Source organism: Artibeus jamaicensis, unplaced genomic scaffold (genome assembly GCF_021234435.1).
Source record: "Artibeus jamaicensis isolate MK-2021 breed Jamaican fruit bat unplaced genomic scaffold, CSHL_Jam_final scaffold_537, whole genome shotgun sequence".
NCBI lineage: Eukaryota > Metazoa > Chordata > Mammalia > Chiroptera > Phyllostomidae > Artibeus > Artibeus jamaicensis.
In genome coordinates this window covers 15,365,581-15,382,869 of record NW_026522047.1, presented here as the reverse complement: position 1 = coordinate 15,382,869, position 17,289 = coordinate 15,365,581, and the positions used below count along the sequence as shown (strand labels likewise).

The following is a 17,289-nucleotide window of genomic DNA, read 5'->3' as shown; positions in this document are numbered from 1 at the left end:
TCCTATCATTAGGACTGTTATTAGTCTTCTATTCCTGGAGACTATTATGTTCCTCCAAACAAGAGTTCTCCTTTTATAGGACCCTTATTTCTGGGGATGATGCATAGAAAGAGCCAAAAATTAATTTACATCATAATCTCTGCTGATACTAAAGATAATCTTTTAGGTCATCAAATAAATTAGTGCGTTATTCAGTCATTGAGCACATCATTTCTGTGCCAGTCATTTTTCCAAGAGCTGGAAATAAAATGATGATCAAAAGATGCACAGAGTCTCTTCTCTTATGAAACTCGAGTTTAAAATCCAGCAGGAATTATACACTATTCATTACTGAATAACACAAATTAAGATACGATGCGTCACAAAGGAGAAGAAATAGAGGCTATGAATGCGAATAATGCAGGACTAACCACCACAAGAAGGTCAGGAAAGGCTTTCATCTCAGCACAAAGCACTTTTGTATGATCTACTCCTCTGGCCTTGACATAGTAAATACATACAGAGCTTGCATATGTGCCTGAAAGTGTCATTCAGGTAGTCAGTCACTCTTAGAACAAATAGAGTTTACCACAAAGACAGATTCTACGTGTTACTTTGGAAGCCATTAAATGATCAGAAATACTGAGTGTTGAAATTCTGAGGGAGAGGGTGTGGTCAGTCAATTCTTTTTCTTTTCCCTCCATATTCAGAAGGAACTGATTAGTAGGCACAGAAATCAGACAGATGGAACTCTCAATAACAGCTTTATTACTGATAAAACCTTGATTGGATGATATGACATACTCGATGGCAGGTCGAGCGTTCAGTATTTCACAATGAAATTAAACATGACCACCAAATCGGACAGAGCTGGACAAATGCAGACTTCCTTCCAGGGTCCACTATCACAGACTTACCACAAGGTGGGAAGCAGAACAGAATGCAGTTCCTTCTAATTTACAACAGACTGAGAAGCTCAGGTGAGTGGGGAGGGAGGAAGAAGGCAGGTGTGATTATTTTCATGTGATTTTATTAGAAATAAGAGCTCTGCAGGGTGGAAGTCCTCCACCCTGCCCCAACTGTCGCTTTTCATAGCCTTTATCTCCTGTGGTTCGCCAGAGTTGAGTCTGGCCACCATGGAGGAAGAAGACATTGTTGGCTCCTCAGAAGTCCTGCTCTTTACTTACAAAGTTAAGAAGGACACTGCTCCTTCGTGTACCTGGTGGGGAGTGCAATTTTTACTTCTAAAGCTGCATTGTCCGATACAGTAGCCATTAGCCACATGGTTAATGGCTATTTAAGTTCAAAATAACTAGGATCAAATGAGCAAAAATTCAGTTTCTCAGTAGCACTTGGCACATTTCAAGGATTCCTAGCTAGATGTAGCTACATCTGAGAGTCTTCTTCCTTTTTGATTTTGGTCTAGGCATGTGCTTTTCTAACATCCTCTTCTGAATTTTTTGCTATAGTGAGAGATATAAAGTCATTCATTTCTGAATATAACAAAAGCATCTAGTAGTCACACAAATTTTATGTATCCTCCCCTCTGTTGTGGGATAACATGACGGAGGTATTCTGTCATCTGATTGGACACATCTAACCCAGGCCCAGATGAGCTCTGTCACTACGCTCCTTGGTTTTTCCATATGTTCCTTCTTTGGGGGTCATAGTTCGTGAGTCTTGACATGTACCTTTAGAGCACTGGTGTGCTCGCAAGCTGGCTCTCCTGAAAACAAACAAAACAAAACCCCAAGAAGTCCTGATTTTTTGTGTTTGCCCATTTCCCAGGTTTAAACACCCCCTGTGGCTGATCTCATGATGCTAACAATGTCCCTGAGTGTGGCTTTGGGGGACTTGTGGTCCCCTTGGGCTGGGCGAGCTGCTGCAGCACAATACTGCTTCAGGGGACCATCACAGCAGCCTGATTTTTTGACACTGCTTTTTGTGTTATTGTTGCTCAACTGTAACCCCAGTTTCTGAAATCTCTTTCTAGAGCCATCTAGATTTTCAAGGCATGGTTTCCCTGTTGAGCACATGATGAAGGTGCGTGAACACATATCTCAATATGTACCTAGATCCTATCTCCCTCGGGGAAAGTCACTCTGGTCTGTTTAGTTCCTGACCTCCTCCTCCTCTTCCTCCTCCTCCTCCTCCTCCTTCTTTCTTTTTTTGAGACTCTAAGGCCTACATGTTCTCTTTGGACCACAGTCTGCAGTTCACTGAGTCTCCAACTGTTCTCTTCCTTTGATATGCTGAAAAACATTCACTTTTATTTGCTTTGACATTCCTTGAAAGGTAATCTTGTAAGTTGTTTTGAGAAAAAACATCTTATTCCTAGATAACGGTTGATCTGGAGGTTGTTTTGAAGGTTTCCCTGTCGTCTGATTCTGCCTGTCTTTCCATGTTTGGAAAGGTGATTTGTACACGTGGCAGTTTATGGCATTTGACTGGTACTATTTACTGCTTGTGCATAAAACTACTCAAAAGAGTAACAATTTCAGAGCCGTGTTAGCTCAAAATTGACAGAGCTGGGGTTGAACTTTAAACAAGTAGAACTATGTTCTTTTCCCTTAACACTAACATTGTCGTTACTCTTTATGACCCATGCCTGTGGTTCTTATCCACAGCATACATTTTTCCTGGGCTCATATTGAGGGATTCGGTAAACAGTCACCAGAATTCTTGTAGGCAATTAACTTTCTCTATTTTAGTTTAACAAGATTTCCCAACTACTATCCACATATTGCTGCCACGTGCCTTTTTCTGTAATATTGAACTGTTTCTTTTGTCCCCTCACTCTCTCGAGGGTACTGAAAGTAATGCAATTGTGATGATTTTGACTTTGGGGCTCACTCGCAGTCATTTCTTTTACTACTTCCTATGCAATGGACCACACCAAATGGAATAGATGTTCCCTTCTTGAGCAATTTTAACTACTTGGTCTAAGAAATGGATCCCAGTTCTCTCTCAACTTTGCAGTGCTACATCGTATGCCTATCAGTTTATGTGTGGGTAATTAAACCACAGAGCTCATTGGGTTTGTGTCTGAAATGTGGTTTAACAGTTTTACCCAAGACTCAGCAGAATTAGTCTTCCATTTTTCCCAGACCTAGTGAAATCAATCCATCAGGAGCTTTCAAAAATGGACATTGGTGTGACCAGGATACCCTGGCTATGCTGACTGAGGCCCCTGAGTCCCTGGGGAATTCTGCTATGCAGAATGTTCAAAAACCAAGAGTTTAATGTATAAAGCTGGTTACTTTTCAGTCATTCACTCAGTAACACCTTATCTTTTACTATGTAAAAGAATGTTTAAAAAGAGTGATTGCTGGGAATGGATGGTTGGAAGTGGAAGAGGGCGGGTATAAGGGGGATAAATGGTAATGGAAAAAATACAATAAAAATAAACTATTAAAAAGTGGACTCATATAACAACATACAATAAATAACCGTGTAACAAGCCACCATAACATATATAATATGGGGATAGCAAGGGGGGGGATATTCTTCTTGGTGGAAAGAGGAAATTTGCAGAAGCTGAAAATAAGAGTCATTTTGGAAATGGCTGAGACAATTCCATGTGGAGAGCCAGTAAAGAAGGGGACAGGAAAGGGGCAGATCATAAAATGTCCTGAAGGTCAGCCTGAGGAGTGTTTTGACCTTCTATTATATGACTATGAGAATAGCCCCCTTAGAAATTCCCTTTTCTTACATGACTCTGGCCCTGGAGATATTTCTGATGCTTCTTGTCCAGAACCACATTTTTCCTGGACCCCTGTTCCATCCGTCTTCCCAGAAGTGCTTGCAGCTTATAATCACTACATTCTTCTGATTATCCTCTTGTCTTCATCTGTTTCTGATGCTGCTTTTACCAAAACCCTATTACCAAATCATTTTACTTACTTCGTCATTTAGGCATCCAGTGTTGAGACAGATGTGTACAACCTGCCTTGGACTCACTGAGTCTCACAAACCCTTTAAATGTAAGGTTCTGTGAAGGAGGTGGCTGTCTGAGATCTTAGCCTCTTCCAGCATGCAGAGCTGTGGCTGTTCAGAACCCCTGGTCCACAAGAGACACTTGCAGGCCTGCCCCACTGAGGGCTCTCCTATCATCCTCCTTCTCCCTTCCCCCTGGTCTCCTTGCTGGATGACATTCAGGGTGACTAAGTCACTTGCTGGCAAGACGGTGGTGTTTCTCTCAGCCTGGGTTCCTAAATAACTTCGTAAGAGAGAGCGCCTTCCCTCGCCTCTCAGCCAAAAGTTGGATCAATGAGTTAGTCATTTAAATGAGTGGCTGAGATTTCATGGTTAACTATTTCAAAAGCTAGTTTTGCTGTAACTCATACAAGAACCCAGTACATTCTGAACAAGTGAATCAGGAGAGCGGACTCCCAGGTAGTGTAGACACAGGTTTTGCCAGGGCTGAGGGAAACTCTTACCTGTGAGCATGAAACATACAGATCTGTTGGTTTCCATGCACAGGAAAACATGCAGACCTCATGAATCGGGGATAACTAATGGTGGTGTGCTTCCAATTGAAATCCCACTAACACTTCTCTTGTTCATTCGTTAAAGGAAAATCTTAAAGACTAACGAAATGACATTGTCCGACAGTTTTATTTTAATTTTACCTCTTCATATAGCTATTGGTTTAGGGATCTGATACTTCATTAGAAATCAGGTCTTTACATGTTGAGTCTACATTATCCGTAATGGGTCAGAGAAATCTGGATTTTATAGGTCACATAGGATTTAGTGGCAAAGTAAAGACTTAGAATACTTAGAATCTGTATTTCCAGATTCCCAGTTTTGTATTGTTTTTACTGTTCCATTTTGGCTAGCCACCTTGAGAAAAGCAAAGAAGTAGAAGAGTTTCCCTTCCAAAATGCCAATGTCTACCTTTTTTTTTTTTAGTTTTTTCAATTTTAATAATAATTTTATTTAGTTATTTTTCAAGTACAGTTTTTTGTCTATCTCTCCCATCCCAGCCCCCCCCCCCGCCCTGTGCTCCCCACCTCCCTCCCATTTCCACCCCCCTTAGTTCTCGTCTCTGTGTCCTTCATATTTGTTCCTCTAAATCCTTCCCCTTTTTCCCCTTAAATTCCCTTCCCTCTTTCCTCTGGTCATTGTTCCCTTGTTCTCTACTTCAGTGTCTTTGTTTTTATTCTGCTTGCTTGTTTGTTTTGTTGTTTAGCTTCCTGTTAAAGGTGAGATCATATGGTATTTGTCTTTCAACCCCTGGCCTATTTCACTCAGCATAATGCTTTCCAGTTCCATCCATGTTGTTGCAAAGGGTAGTAGTGCCTTCTTTCTCTCTGCTGCATAGAATTCCATTGTGTATATGTACCACAATTTTTTGATCCATTCATTTACTGATGGGCACCTAGGTTGCTTCCAACTCTTGGCTATTGTAAATTGTGCTGCTATGAACATTGTGGTGCATAAGGTTCTTTGAAATTGATGTTTTAGGATTCTTAGCACATAATCCTAGCAGTGGAATTGCTGGGTCAAAAGGCAGGTCGATTTTTATTTTTCTGAGAAAATTCCATACTGTTTTTGGGGTCCAAATTTTATTCAACACTGTGGCTCAGTGCAATTTAGTTTGTCATTTAATGCTATAAACTGCTGATGATACATAAATCAGTCAGATTTTCTTCTTTTTCTCAATATCTCATTTTCCCTTTAGTAAGTAATGCATGCTTTTTTTTTTAATTTTGAAAAGTTCTAAAAAGTTGGAAAAAGTAAACATGTCACTGTAGTTTTACCATCTGTATAATCAGGCTTCACAGCTTGAACACAGAATAGACTCGAGCTAGTTTATAGAGGAAGGGAGTTTATCTGAAAATGTTAGGCAGGGCCAATCTTCCTATCAGGCCAGTAGACATGATGCTAATGACCTACAATGCTTTCGGGGGTTTTAATATTTTTTAAGATCTGAAGAAAAAAATTGTTGGAAAAATTTTATTATGTAGTAGTATTATATCAATTTTTATGTCAGTGCAGTCATGAAGTCTAATTACATACACAAACACATGTATTGGTGTGTGTGTGTGTGTGTGTGTGTGTGTGTTATGGGAAAAAGGTCTGCTGAAGGCAAAAGTGCATAGGATCCCTTCAGGTTTTAAAGAAACACAGGCTCAGGCTCAGAGGCTGCCCACTCAGGAGCCCCAAGCTTAACCACAACCACATGAGCATCACTCCAGGACAACCCCCGGGTTACTGATGCTACCACAGGCTCCACCGCCCCCACATGGGCCTGAGGGTACCTACTGTGCCCAGAATGCCTCTCAGAGCTAGTGAAGATGTCAGCTTTCAGAGTGGATTGTCAGATGGATTCTGCAAAGCATGTGCTGCTGAATCAAAGCCTTGTACAACGTTATCTTATCAGAAAAGTCTAGGTCATACACTCCCCCCCTAACATTCTCAACGTATGAGAGGTCTGTCTGGGGAAAAGTCAAACCATTGTTAATATAACAAGAATGGCTTGGATGACATTGATATAACCTAGCAATGAAGGAGAGTGGACTGCAGTGCACATGTGTGAATAATGATGACTTTGCTGTGTAGACACCATTGAGTGAGCATGTGTGCTATATGGCCATTGCATTAAAAATAACTGGGCCAGTAGAGTGATGAGTCCACATCAAATTTTGCATTAAGCTTGAACATTCCTCCAACAGAAACTATTCGGATGATTCAGAAGGCTTTTGGGGATGGTGTAATGAGTGCAGTGCAAATAAAAGTGTGGCACAAATGCTTCAAAGATGGTCAAGAATCTGTTGAAAGTGATCCACGTTCTGGAAGGCCTGCGACAAACGGAACACCTGAGAGTGTTGAACGTGTGTACGGGCTGCAATAAAGAAAGATTGGTGACCAACTGCACAAGAACTGGAAGCTGATATGGGGATTCCTAAAGCCACTGTGTCTGAGATTTAGGCAGAAGATCTTAGCATGAAATGTGTCCTGGGAAAATTCATTCTGCAGCTTCTGCTACCAGAGCAGAAGTAACATTGTGCTGCAGTTGCTAATAACTTGATTCAAACCACTACCAATGAACCAGATTTCCTCAAGAAGATCACAGTAGGAGGTGAATGGTGGGTCTAAGGCTATGGTCCAGAAGGCAATGGTCTACGGCAATGTGGTAGCTATATCAAGACCATGTTAATTGTTTTTCAATTGGAAAGGTGTTGTCCGTCATGAGTACGCCCCTCCAGGCCAAACAATTAACAAGGAGTACTGCCTTAACGTTCTTTGTTGGTTGAGAGATGCAGTACAGTGAAAATGGCCACAGCTATGGGCAACTGGTGATTAGCAGCTTTATCACAACAATGCACTGCTTATGTATCACATCTTGTACAGAGTTTTTGTCCAAACATCCAATCACCCAAGTGACTCAGCCCCCTACAGTGCAGATGTGGTGCTCTGTAACTTATGCCTTTTCCCAAAACAAAAGTCACCTTTGAAAGGGGAGAGGTTTCAGATTGTCAATGAGATTCAGGAAAATAAGATGGGACAGCTGATGGTGACTGGGAGAACTGTGTGAGGTCCCAAGGTGCCTACTTTGAAGGGGACTGAGGCATCAATGTGCCATGTACAATGTTTCTTGTATCTTGTATTTTCTTCAATAAATGTGTCTAGGTTTCATATTACATAGCTGGATACTTTCTGAACAGACCTCATTGTATATCACTTTAGGGATAATTTAGCCTCAACAGGTAATGAAGTCTGAGAAGTAGATTTCTGGCATCCACCCTGGTGATGTGTAAACTTTAAAGGTGGGATATTTTCTAAATTGGGAGGACGTTCCAAAAGTACTGAACAGCTGAAAATCCACCACACAAAACTACTGCTCACACATTGATATATTGATATTTAGACTATCTGGAATGCATAGGTTTTGTTTTTATTTAATAGTTCAAAGGTAAGCTATGTAAACTGCAATTACTGAATACTTATTATGTGATAGGTACTTTTAATACTATTTGAATCATATAAGTTTATTTTTAATTTAAAAAGACATTTTGAGATAGGGAATCTTGTTACTACTTTCCAGGTTATAAATGAGGAAACTGAGGCTGAAGGAGACGGGGCGATGCAGTTAAATACTGGTGGGGATGGGGATTTCTGCTGAGCCTTCCTGCTCTGCTGCACCTGTTACATGTTGCAATCCACAACTTTAAATCCTGCTTTTTACCTTTAATATTTCGGGATAAACCTTTTTAAATCTGAACTTTCAACTCTTCTTTTTAACATGACACAATAGTCCATCAAATTATTATAGCAATGTTTTCAAACATTTCTCTACTGTATTTAGTCTGTTTCCACGTTTTTCCTATTTTAAGTAGTAATGTAGTAATTCTTTACATATAAATTTTAAAAAATTGTTAGCATTACTTCCCTAGAATAGAAACTCAGAATTGACGTTACTAGATCAAAGGATATGAAAACATATTTCTGAGAAGCCAGCACCACACTTTATTTACTTGAAAGGTGAAGAGATGAGCTCACTAATGCACTGGTACACTCAACACATTTATCGCCTTCCTCCTGTGTCCTGGCCGTGGGACCTGTGCTGCCACCGCGAATGTCTGACAGTCACTTGCCGAAAAGGCATCATGGTTTAGGAAGTGTTAGAACAGGGTGTGCCTGCGAAGAGCATCTCCTGTAAATTATGTACGGTGAAAATGCTTCCTAGGTTTTGTGGGACAGGGTCAAAATACTTCTAGAGCTCTTAGGATTTGGCAAATGGCACTTAGAAGCAAAATCAAAATGACATTAAGCACGAACATTTCTTTTTCTTTGCCAGTCTGTTAGATGAACTATTGTTGATCATTGTTTTAATGGTCATTTCCTCAAGTACTAATGAAGTTGGACATTTTTTCATATGTTTGTTAGTAAGTTACTTCTTCACTGTGAAATATCTTTCCCTATTTTGGTACTCATTGTTTATATAAAGTAGATTTGGGGGGATGAAGAGGCAGGGGAAAATTTCCATTATTAGCACATGCATAGACCCATAACACAAGTTACCTCAAAGTGGCCTCTCCTTGCCCTGGCTGGTGTAGTTCAGTGGATTGAGCACCAGCTTGCTAACCAAAGAATTGCCAGTTCAATTCTCAGTCAGGGCACATGCCTGGGTTGCCGTCCAGGTCTCCAATAGGGGGTGCATGAGAGGTAACCACAGATTGATGTTTCTCTCCCTCTCTTTCTCCTTCCTGTCCCCTTTCTCTAAAAATAAATAAATAAAATCTTTTAAAAAGTCTCCTCAGTCATACCCTTCTAATAAATCAGCATTGTGGTTTTGACCCCTTCCTTGTGGGCAAACCTAATGAATTGTGGGTAGAATCCAAGTGGCAGGACACTGTTTAAAGGAAATCAGAGGATACGATTGGGTAGTTCAAAATAAACCTGCTGTTTTCCCAGCCCAAGAGAGTAAAAGGAGCATTACCCCAGGGACTGGCACCGTGGCTCTTCACACCTGCCTGCTCTCTCTCCCAGAGTGTACTTTGGCTTTAAGAAATCTTGCCATTGCTATTTCACCTCCTCTTGTATGCCCCTGAATTCTTTCCTGTGACACCTCAAAGACCTTTCTCTCTCCAGCGATACCCCCAAAAACACCTCTAGCTGCATGAGTTTCTGGAAGCATTCCCAAGATTCATAAAAGCTGTTACACTTGCACTCATGGTTTATTGGAGTGAAAGGCTATGGGCTGAAACCAGCAAAGGGACAGGGCACAATAAGTAGAAACCCAGCTGCCAGCTCTCAGGTGTGCCCTCCCAGTGGAGTTACATCCTCAGTTCTTCCAGCAGCGGTGTCTGAGATGTGTGGTCAACCAGGGTTGCTCAACTGAGCTTCAGTCTCTAGGGTTTTGTTGCAAGACCGTCATGTAGTTTTATTAGGGTCAGTCACATAAGCTTGCAGCACTGGGTTGTTGACCTCAGCTATTCCAACTTCAGACTTCACTGCCCCCAAGTCAGAACAGGTGTTCACCATACATGTAGCTGGTCCGAGTGGAGCAGCCTAGGCTGCAGCCTCAGGCATACACTCTGCCAGGCAGACGATTCCAGAGGTTGTCTTCTAGGAGCTGAAGACAGGCCTCTCTTTGGAATGTGCAGGGTTTGCCTAACTCCGAACTGCTGAGCTAACCCCGGCCTTCCCAGTGGTTATGAGGAACAAATGAGTTAATCCATGTAACTTAGAATAGTGCCTGACTCATGGAGGCGAATAAATAAGGGTCAGCTCTCCAACCTTCTAGTGGAGCTCTGTGAGTTGAATAAAGCAGATTAATTTGGAATACAAAGAAGAAATTGCTCTGTTCCATGGATCTGATGTGGATGACATATGTCCTCAAGTTTGAAATGACATGCATTATAAAGCACATTAAGCATTTTAGCTGGGATTGCTTTGGTAAGAGAAGACCGCAGTGAAGCTCCAGTCCTAACACGCTGTCCTTTTGTCCTTCACAGAGCTCTGAAGTCAGCCACGCAACATCTCGGAGCAGAGCTGTTTGAGGAATACAGCAAGACAGCAGGTACAAGAGTGATTCTCAGTAACTACCACGTAATACTCATTTATATTGATGATTAATTCAAAATTATAGCCCCTGTTACTTAAAACACATTTTACAGAACTGCCAGTTTCTTGTCTTAGGATTTGTGTGACTCATGTTATAGCCGGCTGGCCATATCCTAATGAGGGATTGATCGATTTATTTATCCTCATCCGAGGACTTGCTTATTGACTTTTAGAGAGAGGGGAAGGGAGGGAAAGAGAGAGGGATAGAAACAGTGATTTCTGTGAATACAATCGATCAATTTTAGTTAGGCAAATCCTAGACATAACTGAGGTAAGTAAGTAATCATTGTTATTTATTATTAAATCAACCACATTTATTAAAGGCCTGTTATATGGCGAACAGTCCTCTGCGAGGCAGCTGGTAATTTTACAGAACTGACCCAAACTCACTGGCATCATCCTTTCCTTGTCTTGCAGTAGAGGTGGCACAAGATAAAGACACATCAGGATGTGAATAAACACTGGCTAATGCCATGGAGAGAAACAGCAGAGTTCTGTGGGGGAAAATACTGGGTGGCAAGGGAGGAAGCTGTTGTGGAATGGCTAAACAGAGAGTGTTTCTCTGGAAGATGACATTGAACTCAGTGTGGAAGTGTGAGGAACAGAGTCCTGGGCAGAGAGAACAGCAGGAAATGAAGAAATGATTGAAGAAAATGATAAAGCAGCTGTAGCAAAGTCACAGAGGTAGCGAGAGACATAAGAGGAAGCTGGCTAGAAAAGAGGATGAAAATGAGCATGGGAACTGGCACAGTCCCACAGGGCCTAACTGGTGCCCTTGAACCAGCTGTGCCTGGCCATGTTCTGCTCTTGGCATTTCTGTGTAATGTCCTTTGGGCTTCTCACCTGGTCCCCAGAATATAGGTGCTTTTAAATCTACCGTCCAAGCCTACCTTCCTTCATCTCCTGCCAAAGTCCAGCGCACCGGTCTTATGAGAGCAAAGAGGTTCTCAAATGCGTTCAGTGCTCTGAATGCTGGTTCTGTAAGTGTAGCAGAAAGTGGTTTGGGGTCAAGAGAGTTTGAAAATTTCTGGATATTTTAACACTCTCAGAAGCTTTAAATGCACATTAATGTATTATAGGTTCATATGATACATATGTGTGTGTGTAGGTGTGTGTGAACCATGAATTAGCTTGATAGTTCCCAAAGTCATTTCCAGGTTAACCTTAGGAAGTATTCCAAAAGTTTCTTTCTCAGACATATGCATGTTGAGGTTTCTTGTACTCCTGAGGCTGGCCTGCTTTTGAGTAACTGACTTATTTTATGGCTCTGCACATTTAATTACAATAGATAATTTCCTACGATTGAGATAAGTCAAGCCAGGAAAAAAACCTGTTTGCTTCAGTGGTTTTGCTTTGTTAGGCAGGAGAGTTTTCTTCACCAGAATTACATGGCTAATTGCTTCAAAATCGGATTATACTTTACGTGTGAAAATATAGCCTTTAGTGCCAATAAGGACCACTGCAGTACGAGCGCACTAAGTGGTTTTCAACAGCAATATTAGTAATATTTGTTCTCTTAAATCAAACAGAGGAAAACACAAAATACTGTTTGCGTCCCAGCTGCTCTGCATCATTTCTTTCCACTGAAAATGCTTATTCCTCTTGATTTGTAAAAGTCTCATAATTTAAAAAAGTATTAAAGTGAGAAAAGTGACTTGGGGTAGTGCCTACTGTAACAGCTAAGAATGATTTGATTTAATATAAATTTGGAGATTTTGTATTGGCAGCAATGAAAGTTTCAAGGCCCTGAGTATGAGAGTTAACCTCTGCTTCTTTCAGAAGAAAGATTCCTAGCATCTGTGATGGAAAGGCTATTGACTTTTTAAGATCAATTCAGTAGCTTTCAATTGGGGTAACTATTATTTTTTAAAAATCATGAAAAATTCCAGAGGGTTTAATAATGTAGCAACAAAAAGCCTTAGTTCATCCTCATGAAAGACAAGAGGCAGCTGTCCCTTAATTACTATTTTTGACATTTGCTTTTTTTAAAGATGTGCCTCAAATTTGAAATCTAATAGGAAATCTTAACTGAAAATGGATTTTAAAAAAGGAGAAGAAAGAAACAAAGATCAACATGGAAACAGAGAAGTAGGGAGAAAAGTAGAAATGGTAAATTCCAGCCAAATTGGATACCCCCCCCCCCCGCCATGTTAAAGTGAGTGGCATCCGGGGAACATGCTATTTGGCGTGAAGTTGAACTTTAACGTTTCCTCTTGCAGGAGGAATTCTCTCTACCAAGTGAGGTAATTTGTAAGCATTGTTATTTTCAGGGGTTGTGCTTTGTTCAATGTAAAAACAATGGTTTTAAAGTTTTGAGGCCTGAGTTAAATCCCAGCACCCTAACTTGTTCCCCATCCCACCCTGGACAGATTTTCTAAGTATGTTCGATCTCAGTTTACCCATCTCTAAAACAGAATTTCTAAATCCCATTTTGTTACATGGTTTATTTCTTGTTTATCTCTTGACTTAACACACTGACTGGTATGTAGTAGCGGAGCTAGATATATTAAGTCGTAGAAAGGAAGAAAACAAAGTAAAAAAAACAAAGGTAAATTTGAAGATATATAGTAATTGCTGGCATAGACTATCGAAAATACTAACATTCAGAGAACGTTATTGATTCTGTACCCTGGAGTCAAAACCTTCCTCAAGCAATTCTTTTTTTCTTGTAGATATTTTGGATTCTCTCTGCAGATTGTCAACCCCACTTAAGGGCATCGTGACATATTATTTCCGAATTGCAGCACTTTATGAGCTGTTAGGTATGATCGTTGCACGATTAATATTAGTTTAATTGAGTGAAGCTGTGAACTAATAGCGCCAGGAAGTTGGATCGCCCAGCTTGTTCTAATCCCTGGTTTACAAACTCCCTGTCTAACATCTGAAGCAGAAACAATTTCACTCATGGATAGTGCACCCCCTTCCTGCTGCTTCTCCGTGCACTCAGCTCCCGTCAGACGAGTTAATTTCCTGTTATTTATGCCTGGTCCACACGGTGGCTTTGTCTTTGCCTGCATTGCCTCCATTTTCAGTATTTTTCCCTGTTGTTCCTCGTTCTTCCTTCTTTGTCTCTCTTCTTCTTTCCCTTCCCTTAATCTATCCCCACATTTTTTATGTACAAATCTCTACAAGTCCAATCAGATATTTTCTCCTCCATGAAGCAATCTCAGGCATCTTCTGAGATTATCTGACCCCCTTTGATTTTTTTTTTTTGGCTTTTGTTTTGTTTTGTTTTCATGTGCTATTCCTGCTCCCCATCTGTGAGCCTGACAGCAAGCCAGTGAAAGCCCAGCCCCGTATGTTCACGGCTCTTTCCTTCCATCCTCGATGCACTACTCCATCCTCTTACCTTTCAGCAAAGAACCCACCAAGGGGGTGGACACATGGCATCCTTTGCTGACTTTGGGGGCTGGGTCACTGGGGGCATGAATTCAGGCCGAGGACGCCGGGCTGCAGTCCCACCATTGTCTGAGACCCGTCGGCTTTCTGAATGCATGCTTAGTTTCAGCTTCTCTGTTCCGGGGAGTCCTGTCCCTGTCCCAGGGGTCTAGGTGCTCTGACGCCCAAGACACCTGCCCACCTCCCTTTCCCTGTGGCCCTCCCTCACCGTGGGTTTCTTATCTAATTGATGATGTGGGTAGATATGTGATGCTGGGCACGGCCCCTCCACAGAGGCCGGTCCCACAGCTTCCCTCCCCACCCCAACCCCAAGCTGGAGGCAGCCCCTATTTATGGGTTCCCGTTCAGGTCAAACTTGAGTTTGTCCATTAAATCTTAGTAATTGGGACTCCTAGCCCCGACACATTAATATTTCTTTCCCAATTCATTTCTCTTAGTCTTTTATAAAACATTTCTTTTTGTTTCCTTCTATGTCTGCATTCCTCTTGATTGATGCACAGTAGTTATTATCAAAGCAGTCCAATGGTTCCTCTCTTAGGCCATTTTCCCAATTGCTTAGCCATGTCTAATAATAGTCAATATTGTTAATATTAATAATGCTAGTTATATTTATTGACAATATGCTGTATCTTCTAACATTTTTTGTTTTGTATTTACTGTTTAAAATATATACCGTAAAATGTCTGCATTTTGATGTATGGTTCTAGAATTTTTGACAAATATAAACGGTCCTATACTCACTATCACAATCAAGATTCAGAACACTTACGTCACCTCAAATCCTCCCTTTCTGTCCCTCTGTGGTCAGTCTGTCTGCCCAACACTCACCATTAGAAACCACTGATCTGTTTTCTGTTTCCATAATGCCATGTAGACTGAATCATACCGTATGTAGCCCTTTGAGTCTGGCTTCTTTCACTTACTATAATATACTTAAGATTTACCGTTATGTTCTGAAAACATACTTACATGACTTTAATCCTTTCAAATTGATCGTAATTTTATGGCCCATGTCAAACAGACAGACAAACCGATTAGGAACTGCTTTCAGGTCAAAACCCCAAGAAAAAAACTGGGGGTAAAAATGGAAAAATTCACCCTCAGATGGTTTAAAATTTCTCCAAGTGTTTGCCCCTTGTCACGATTTTCCTCCTTTTGTTTATTTTTGAAAAGCCTCAGGTTGCTTGCTTCTTGTGTGGACTTGTAGTCAGTGGGAGACACAGTGTTTAGTTGCTGTGATCCACTTCTGCAGAAGATGGAAAGACTAAAGACTTTTCATATGTGAATCCATATCTCTCCACAATTAATTAGATAGGTATTAGCATATTCTCCATCATGATGAGGAAACTAAGGGACAGTAAGGCTAAGTAAATCGTCCAGGTCCTGGAGCCTGGGCAGTCTGGGTTCCCAACAGGTCTCTTTACCAGTTTTCCACGCAGCCTCAGTTGTACTGAGTGCCTGCAGTAGGAAGTGCAGGTGAGAGGGACTCAGACGTGCCTGCTGGACCAACACAGAGGTCAGTCACGAAGGGCAGACCCAGAGCAACAACCAAAAATCATCAAACAAATCACATTTAGTGACCTTCCAGATAAGGGAACAAAAACTAGTGAGGCAACTCTCCAAGTCAGTTCACTAAAGGCAAAAGAGCAGGGGGTGTTAAGCTGAAACTGGGGTGGGGTGGGGATGGGGGTTGGGACAGAGGCAGGAGGGAGAGAAGGGTGCAGAGGTGGGTGTTACCTTGCTTTTGCTCTTTGAGAATTGAAGACTAGTGTTTTGGCAATGGCAGAATATACTAGGAAACCCTTTCATTTATAATAGTACGTTCCATGTGGTAGAAGTTCAGTAACTGTTCTGTGAATTGATGATGATGGTATTTCCTTTTCTCCTTCCACATGAGATCAAAGCAGTCCTAAAAGGTGGCGAGCCACAGTTGGAGACTGAGAAAATGAAAAACAAAGAAGGAAAGTCCACCCATGTTGTCTTGTTCAGCATTTATACTGACAGCCTTTTCACTTAAAACCTGAGCTTGAACACCATCCTGCCTTAGTGGCAATCCTTATACTCCACATGACCACGGAAGATGAGCCCGGACTGCGGAGACTTGTCAAATCCATCCCTGTTCTCTAGTTCCATGAGGGGCACGGGGAAGTGCTGATGCACTTGCAGGTGGAACAGTGGCTTGGAATTTCACTGCTCGTTTAATAGAGATGCTGCCCAGTTCACATTTAGGAACTGAATTTTCCTTTTTTATTGTACATTATTCGTTCTTAATTTGCATTGTAGTGCCAGGTTATTGAAGAATATTTTCAGATACAATGTGTGATTGTGTATGTATTGGAGTGTAAGGAAACTGCTTGTAATGAAAGAATTAAAATTCATTATCTATATGTAATAGGCAATATGAATGAGGAAACTTAGTCTTGCTGTATTTATTATGTTCCTTGAGGATTAACCTCAGGCACTCAGCGAACTTCTCTGGAGAGCTAACGTGCAATCTGAATAATCACATATGTGCATTTATGCTTGCCTGTCATAATAAAAAGCAGAAGATACAATTTTAATTAAATTCATTATGTCTTACTTTGAAATTTCGAATTTCAACAGAAAATGAGCCATTAATTGTCAGAAACAATGGATATTTTAATTCATGCTAATTTCAACCTGAAATGTATCATCATAAGGAATTCAATCAGTCTGGGAATTAATAACTTCTGATGTCTGTATTAGACACGCCCTGGGGATGTAACCACAGCTTCAGTTTTAGTTTTTGCTTGAGCACATGGTGGGTGTTCAGTGGGCCTGGGTATATGTGTGTGTCATAGTTCTTATGGATTTTGAAACATTTGACATTGCTGAGGTGGCACTTTCTCTGAGTCCTTTTATTTAGTAAAAGTGAAAATAAAAAGCAACCACCAGCCAAACTGAAATTGTCTCTATACATCTCTGCTTCTCAACGTGGGCCTGAGGTGGGCTGCTAGGAGTCAGGATATGCTGTTGTTGAATAAAAGTATTAGAAAAAAATCAACTCTTATCTTAAGTGTGGACAATAAACTGTCTTTAACTTTGTTTTCAGATGACAGTAAAGGCCATTAAAAAAATACCCGAGTTGTAGTGAAGTGCTCTATAACTCTTTTGTACTATTTTTTAAAGCCTTTGCAGTGTAAGAGTAATTTTTCTTTCTTAAAGTAGATTTGAGGCTCCAGATCAGGTTTGACAAGTTTTTGTTAAGTAAGCAAAGCCCAGGGTATCTCATGAAGTATTTATAAAAGAAAATGTTTCTGTGAGATACCGGCCTTTTCTGACAGATTTCGTTCTCATTATCCTTTGGATGACCAG

General features: G+C 40.9%; 1 protein-coding gene across 4 annotated transcripts in view; it reads left to right on the top strand.

Moving 5' to 3' along the window:
- Positions 1–17,289, top strand: part of INPP4B (inositol polyphosphate-4-phosphatase type II B) — a 515,731-nt gene that overhangs the window by 226,274 nt on the left and 272,168 nt on the right. For all 4 annotated transcript variants that reach the window (XM_037126042.2, XM_053658182.1, XM_053658183.1 and 1 more), the window contains exon 3: positions 10,446–10,510. The gene's annotated coding sequence lies outside the window, so the exon portion shown is untranslated. The remainder of the gene's footprint in view (positions 1–10,445; positions 10,511–17,289) is intronic.